The following is a 6,000-nucleotide window of genomic DNA, read 5'->3' on the forward strand; positions in this document are numbered from 1 at the left end:
GAGTGTGGGGAGGCAAAGTGGATACATCAAAGAAAGGAAAAGTATAGAATTGGCAAGGCTGGAGAATATATTACTAATAAGACACATTTCCCAGCAAATTTTGTAGTCTGGGTATACTATAAATAATGTGTGATCACAGAAATTTCTCAGAGAGTGAACCTATTGCTTCTAAGTAGAAGTGTGTATGTAGTAGGGGTGATGGGGGTGGTAAAGAGGCTAAATTTCAAGTCAAATGATTCAGTTCTGTCACTAAGGATTAGTATGACCTTGGAAGGATACCCAGACGCTCTGAGCTTCAACATCCTTGGCTATATATGGGGGATTTAAAGGATCTTTAACATATTTCCTAGGACGAATATTTTATGTCATTCTCTTAAATCTTTCTATGATGAGAATAAGCATTCTAGAGCTTATCCATCTCTCACCTGCAAGACCAAATTTCCCTACTGTCTCATTTACCTCATCCAACTATCATATTTCACACAGTACACACGTACTACCATCTTTCCACACATTAAACATATTGTATGTCAATTCTATTTAAGCACTAAAAGAAGAACAAAAAATATCAAGTTTTTAAAGATATAGGGCTCAATATCATCTTAATAACAACACCAAGTCCTGGATGTTGGCAGATTCATATGTTTTATTATCTTGTCCACATGATTTCTAGGGCTCATCTGCAGTGTTAGCACAGTAAATGAGCCCACTACAGAGATGATCACAGAGACAGCCATCCTATGAAAATGCAGGGATATTATTATGGATAGAGAGAGCAGGAGAAAAAAAGAAAGACAAAGACAACTGTCTTTGATCTCCCCTAAATTTGGTAAGAGGCAACCAGTGAAAACAAAGCAAAAAGCATTGCAATAAAGGCAGGGGCCCCATTTACCAAAGTCTAATGATGGTACTTTTATAATCACACCAAGATTCAATATACAATAGAAGCTTTAAACCTATGGATAGCATTGATTGAGAGCATTGGCTAAAGGATCCCCTTCGAATAACTAAGAAAGTCTCTGACTCATAATATAATAGATTCTTTAATAATTCAGATACAAGACAAATTGCTTTTCTGGTGGATAATTTGAGGAATGTATCTTGATGATCTATTTTTGCATAACAAATTACTGCTAAACATAAAGGCTTCAAATAACAACCTCTTTTGCTTATTTGTTCACACTTACATCTTGGGCATGTTTCGTGGGGAGAGATTTTTGCCCCAGGTGGCATTTTTGTGAAGCTGTAATGCTGTGACTGTCCAACTTGGGTTATTGTCTCAGGTTTTAGTTCTCACTGTTGGCTAGGTTCCTCAGTTCTGCACATGGTTAGCTCGAACTTCCTTACAGTATGGTGGTCTTAATCATTCAGACATCTTATGTAGCAGCTACCTGCCCTCAGAGCACAAAAATATACATTACCAGTCTTCTTAAGACTTGGGATGCAAACGGCAAATACTGTAGTTGCTTTCACTATACTTTGTTGGTTGAAGCACATCACAAGGCAAAAATCAAGGGGAGGAGACCAAAGGCATGAATACTCAGGCATAGTTTTTTGTTTGTTTGTTTGTTTTTTGGGGGGTGCCCAAGTAACAATCAACCACAGAGGGAAAATCCAGGCATATATAGGTAACTACTGAACTGTCTAAAGAATGTATCCACATTTTAAGTATTTCTTTAGAAAGGCCTGTTCTCTAGCACTTAAAGGCAGAGAGTTGAATTTATGATTGAATGCTAGCACACATTTTCTGCAGAAAGAGAATAACAATAAAGGTTTTTGAATGCATAGTGTAAGTCAACAACAGTGGTTAAAGACTCAAAGCAGTGGAAATGTAAGCCAGGCTCATCTTAAATTTCATTCACAAGCCTCTCAGAGAAGTATAAAGAGAAGTAGATGTACATAACTTTCTATAGTAACCTAAAGTAGAATGAAATTGAATCTCTACAGATAACCCTTTAAAAAATACAATGCACATGCTCTCTGCTCTTTTTACATGTGTATCTTTGAGGAAAATGACTATTAAATTTAGTCCCAGGAATATTCCACCAGATAGCATTTAGAAAGAATATACTATATATATATTTAAGCCAGAAGGAAATAAGAATCTACCAGGATCTTAAGGAAAGAACCAAACAATTTTTAGGTATTAAAGAATAATCACTAAATTAAATATGTAAGCAAATAGCACAGGGACCAGGCTTATACCTGCTGTATGTAAGGTAAAACAGTTTGAAAAATAACTTGTGAAGTAATAAAAATTGTATTTTTAAGGGAAGCAAAAGTATAAGAATAATAAAACCTTACCCACAATTTTTGGGAGTTTTCTGTTCTACTAAATATAACATAATTTGGGTGATTCAAAAGTTGAAAAGCCGGGGGTGGGGAGTAGGGGGTGGAGGTGGCTGGGGGGAGGTCAATGGGGGAAAAAGGAGACATATGTAATACTGTATGTAATACTTTAAACAATAAAAAAAAAGTTTATAAAGTCTTTGAATAGTAATTAGGAGTATTCATTCAAATTCAATAACATTGTAAATATATTTTAATTTGCAAACAATTTCTCTTATATCTCCTACATAATCCTTACAACTACTCAGTGAAGTAGATATTTCCATTTTTATTTCAGTGATCAAATGATATGCTTTCTTAATTGACCAGACACTTATTTCTCCAATTTAGTGCTCATTTTTTTAAATTATAAAAGCTCATTAAACTATTGTTTGGTACAATAAATTTAGAAGATACAAAATTTGTACTAAATTATGCTGGGAAGTCCTCCGAGCATAAAGGCACAGTTTATATGACATGGTAACAAGCTGCCAGAATGCCAGCCAAAGCATACCCAACGTCCCACCTGGCAAAACTGACTAGAATGGTGAGTGTTCCTTCCAGATGAGCATGTGCTCTTCAAGGGAGGACTAACCATCTCCTGTTTGCTGCAATTTCACCACTGTATTTCCAGATATGTTTCCCCTTTTTTATTTACATTTCTTGCCTGGTACCTATAGACATACAAGTTTTACAGCCCCCGACATACAGTGAAAATAGCAATCGGAAACTCATTTGTTGCAATTAAGGTATGTAAAAGCATTCGTTAGGCCCTACAACTAGTTACTAAGATAAAAAGTTTTTGTCAGATGAATAGCTGGATGCAGGTTCTAAACACAGACCAGCCTCTAAAGGCCGTAGGTGGGGTAAGATATCGCAGTTATGAGTAGGCCTTGGGGAAGGAGGCTGAGGGCAAGCAGGAGGGAGCTTCAGGGTATACCCTCCTACAATAAGGGAGAGCTTCTCAAGTTGGAAAGAGGCACCTGCACTAATATAAGAAAGGCATTAGCTAATGTCAAAAGTCCTGCTGAGATTGCTGATATTTGAGAAATAGTCTAAGCCAAAAACAAGATTAATACTAATTTCTCAAGATTTACCATAATATAATTCTGCATTAGAGAAGTTTAACAGAAAGTTATACACTTACCTCACATAACTTTCTATATTTTTATTGTATTATTTTTCCATAGGAACTGATAATAGCAGTATACAAGGATCCGTTTTAAATAGTCATTCCTGTGGGATAAGAGAATTCTTCATATAAATTTTTTTCTGAATTATTTTTCTTTCCCAATTAAGGGTATCATTTATTTGACTACACAATGTTCCTTATACAAAGATCTGTCAGATCTCAAGACCAACAAAACATTTGCTTCTACAAGGTGACATGCTATATTCTACTAGTAAGTTCCCAAATTTTGTTTTTCTCTTTCCCATGGTTGATGGGAAACTTAGAACTAATGTGTTTTATGAAATTGCAGTAAGTTTTAAGAAGCATAGATTATTGAAATCTTTTTTATCCTTTCCTCACCCTTCATTGACTTATTTGTCAACTAAAATAAATAAGTAAATAGATAAATAAATTTTAAAATCTTGTATTAATTTATTTGTGTAGATAGAACTTTTGTGTTATTATATGTTAACTCTCTTCTTGAAGTATAAATAAATCACTTCTACATACCTATTTAAAATTTTTCCCAAGGAATAGCACTGATCTCAAAGTAATTTCTTTGGCTAATTATGGATAATCACTTTACACATTTGTCAAATTACTTTTTTTTCTGAGTACTTGAAGTTTGGAGTTAAAAAAGGAAATGAAGTATTATTTTTCATTATGTATTTATTCTCTGGTTTACTGGGCTAGTCACTTCATTTCTCTTGTTTTTCCATTTGTAATATAGAGTCAAAGATATCAACTTGTCAAGATTGCTAAGCATATCCAATAAGATAATATATGTGAAACCTTTTTATAAGCTGGGAAGTGGTACTCTAAATTATTATTATTCCTCATATAATAAAGCACAGGAAAGCTTTTTTGGCAATACATATTCAGAATAAGTTGGAATTTAAAATTAATTGAAAAATGTTGGAACTTAAATGTCTTCTTCTGGAAATTATCATATATACAATGGTTAAGTAAATTTCATAAGTTGCTTAATGAAGTAAATAAGAACTTTTGCATAGGTTTTCCTACCTGGTCAGCCTCAAAGAACAATGAATAAATATTTTTCAATTTCATTCAGTTACTTTCCTTCTACTCTTCTCTCACCAAACTACACTTATTTTGGATGGTATTTTTTATGTATTTTGTTATATAGTTACTAATATATTTTTCAAATGTTCATCACCTTTGAATCACAATTGTCTGTCTTCAATAAGAACAATGTTATAGTCAGATAATCCATTTACACAATTGCAAAAACTCACTTCATAATATAATAATAATCAAAGCATAAATAGAGACATTATAAACTCTATATGTTATTAATCAAGTAGAGGAATACATTTTTTAAAAGTAAAATCAGATCCTTCTCCCTTGCTCCTCTCTATAGTAGTAGAAATCCAGAGAATTGAGACCTGATCTACTGATCTAAAATATATTCAAGTGGAAGCATATAGCAATTTTAATATATGTTTAACTACATTATTTTCAACTAAAAGTAATCTTTTAAAAATGCTTTTTAGTATCCCAGATGGGAAAGTAGAAGTGGAAAATAGGAAAGATATTTCACTTGGTTTTGGAAGGAAAGCACATCAATTAACAGATTTTAAATTATTGGCCTGCTTTCACAAATTAATGTATTTTGAGGCAGTGTGTATATGTAGAAAGGAAGTTTCATAGTATCTGTTACTATTCCTTTAAGAACTGTAACTTCAGTAAGAAAGTAATGAGTTGAAAAAAATTAGACATCAGACTTCTAACAATTAGAAGAATCTGTTAATTAGTACAGAATATGAATCTTAAGCTGCTTTGACATCAAACCATTTATTTTAATGAAGTAATGTGGATCAGAAACCTTACTAACACAAAAAGTAATTATAAGAAAGATACTTAAGTAAAAGCCTTCTATAGAAATATGGTCCAGACTGTAAGATGTAAAGGGACTTAAAACTGAAATTAACACGACATGTACCTTCTTCTTCGGGATTCTGTCAGGATTAATTAACTGGAATTTGCTTTGTGAGTGTGAAAGAAGAGTATGGACTATGTCTGTCATACTACAAATGGTATCAATGGCCCATTGGGCTCACATTTTAAGACGTGAGAGAAAACAGGAGTGGCTCGGGTGTGCCGCGCCAGCATAGCAAGGGTTTGGCGAGCCTGAGGGAGGGCGGCGAAGGATGAAGAAAAGACAGACAAAGAGAATAAGCTGGGTCTCGGTGGATCTTATGTGCCTGGCTGAGACCACAGAACAGATCCCGATGGCAAGCGGAGCCTTTATTTTATAGTCAGAGGTAAACAAGGTAGTGGTCACCATAGCTACAATGTTCTTGTGAGTTTCACTTGTTTTGGCAGCATTTGCTGCACCTCCCACAACCCACTAGCTACCCAGGAAGGATCTAGGGGGTGTCATAAGGTCAAGCTTAATTATGCTAAGAGGGCTGTGCCCTCTAAGCTGGGACTTGTTTGCAGCTTTGCCAACAGGTCAGTCCGAGGCTTAACCCTATAAC

The sequence above is a fragment of the Eptesicus fuscus genome, chromosome 15 (genome assembly GCF_027574615.1).
Source record: "Eptesicus fuscus isolate TK198812 chromosome 15, DD_ASM_mEF_20220401, whole genome shotgun sequence".
Classification (NCBI taxonomy): domain Eukaryota; kingdom Metazoa; phylum Chordata; class Mammalia; order Chiroptera; family Vespertilionidae; genus Eptesicus; species Eptesicus fuscus.